Source organism: Canis aureus, chromosome 15 (genome assembly GCF_053574225.1).
Source record: "Canis aureus isolate CA01 chromosome 15, VMU_Caureus_v.1.0, whole genome shotgun sequence".
NCBI classification, from domain to species: Eukaryota; Metazoa; Chordata; class Mammalia; order Carnivora; family Canidae; genus Canis; species Canis aureus.
In genome coordinates, this window is record NC_135625.1 from 49,619,216 (window position 1) to 49,621,422 (window position 2,207).

A 2,207-nucleotide genomic window follows, 5' to 3' on the forward strand; every position below is an offset into this window, starting at 1 on the left:
TGGCTGATGCAGGACCAGAGCCTGAGGCAGTACTATGGTTGCAAATTATTGCTAAAAAAGGAGTTTAGCAATAGAGGTTTTCTAAATTCCTTCAAGGTCTTCTGTGAGCCACACGATGACTCAGAGACTCAGCCACTTTCACTTTGCTGCTCTGTCATTTTAATGTGTAGCTTCCAGGCCGCCACTGCTTGGGGACAGGAAGTTGGAGGGTTACATATGCATGGGGCTCTTGTGCCCTCATAGAGGGGCGTCTTCACCTCTGTTGCAATTTCACTGGCAGGAATTAGTCATGTGGTAGGAACCGATGGTAGAGGGTTAGGAATTGTCATCTCTGTGTGCCCAGCAAGGAAACAACTGCATACTGGTGACACTGGGGGAGAGCTCCTAGGAGAGGAATGGTAAATCTAATCTGGGATTCTCCCTGTTTAATCGAGCCACTTTTTGGTACATATCCATCAGCATGTGTGTTTGCTGTCATATTGTGGTGCAGACCGTCCAAGCTGTCCATGTCAGGGAGCAGGAGATGAGCATGTCCTGTGGGGGTCAAGAGGGTCGCTTGGAGGAGCAGCACTTGGGCTTTACCTTGAGGATTGAGGAGGATTTTGAAAAGTAAGGAAAGTGGTTCTGGTTATGACAAAGCCATGGGCACCGTTTAAGTTGAGGTGGGGGACAGGTAGAGACTTCTCCCAGCCTGTCTTGGTAAACCAGGCAGGTCAATCTTATTCTAGAAAAATGATTATGTGGAGAAAGGGCAGGTTGGGTGGCTGAATGCTTGGCTACAGAGCTGGGACTTTATCTCACGGTTAATAGGCAGGAATGGCTCAATAGCCACTAGTTCTTAGCAGGAAGGAAGAGTGTGCTATTTGGACTCTGGAGAACCAATTTCACTCTCCATTTGTACTTGCAGATTCAGCTTCAATACCATTTTCTCATGTTCCAAAAGTTCAAAAGCAAGCACTCAGGAGACAGTTGGCTGTACATTTGTGTCTCAGGTTTTCTGAGACTAACCGTCCAGTGAATTCCATAATACCCTGTGCTCCTCACTGTGGAGGACACGGGAAAGCCAGCAGCACGACTGTCTCTGTGAGTGATGTCAGGGCTGCAGACCCTGATTGGGAGAGAGAGCATTATGGATGGAATGGAGCTCGGTGGTGCCTGTCCTCCCAGCTACCCAGGCCCTTTCTGTGTGGCACGACGGACATGGAGCCATCGCTTTAAGGTGCAGTGGTGGGCCACTGTCTCCAGCAGCACTGTCCCCGACAATAGACAAAATAAACTTGAAATGTCACCAAATACAGTGTATTTAATGGAACTTCACCTTTCAAGACAATATGCATGTATTTTAAAGGCAAGTAAATGAGTAGGATGTGAGTGATCATTGTTAAATTACCCTGTGTATACTTGGGATGGAACTAAAGCTCCTAGAAATTATAAGGGGTTAAATGAAAGCACACTAGTTGGATGTTGACACCATACAATTTTTGCTCTTCTGCACTGGCATTTTGAATAACCCAATAAGGACAGCATGAAGTCTTAAAGGAGCAAGCAATTTTTAAAAGATTTTATGTATTTATTTGAGAGAATGAGGGAGAGGGAGGGAAAGAGCACAAGCAGGGGGGAGGAGGGTCAGAGGGAGAAGGAGAAGCAGATACCCGCTGAGCAGGGAGCCTGACTCCAGGATCCTGGGATCATGACCTGAGCCGAAGTCAGATGCTTAGACTGAGTACCCAGGTGCCCCACAAGCAAGCAATTTTTTTTATTGCTACCCTGGCCAGTCCTAAAGAAAACAGTAATTATCACTTTGGTGACCTCAGTATCCCTTTGTTTCACCCTGTTTCCCTGTCTGCAGTGAAGTTGCATGGGTGGGAGCCACAAGATGTGGCAAACGTGTTCAGCAGGTACATGAACCAGTGTCGTCCCTCTTGGGAACATGTGTAATCCCTCCCATGTGTCCTGTCTCGCACGTGGTCAGAGATGCAGCGCCGCCCCCAGTTCTTCAGGGAGAAGTTCTTTTACTGTCTTTGTCACAGTCACGTGTAACAACTGAGAGAGCTTTAGAATGGATTTTTTTTTTTAGTAGAAGAAAAAGGGAGAGGAAAAGAACATTGATGGCCTTGAGAATCTGAAAAGCAGACATAAAATGGAAAAGGGAGAGAAACATTATATAAAGTTTCGTGACTTCACAATCTAAAGCATTCAGGTTTGGA

At 46.4% G+C, this 2,207-nt stretch overlaps 1 long non-coding RNA gene across 1 annotated transcript; it reads left to right on the forward strand.

Annotated features, from left to right (window-relative positions):
- Nucleotides 1-297: 297 nt before the first annotated feature.
- LOC144284034 (uncharacterized) lies at nt 298-1,271 on the forward strand. The gene is made up of 3 exons (XR_013352510.1): nt 298-398; nt 491-609; nt 908-1,271. It is a non-coding gene; the product is annotated as an uncharacterized LOC144284034 (long non-coding RNA).
- The last annotated feature ends 936 nt before the right edge of the window (nt 1,272-2,207 follow it).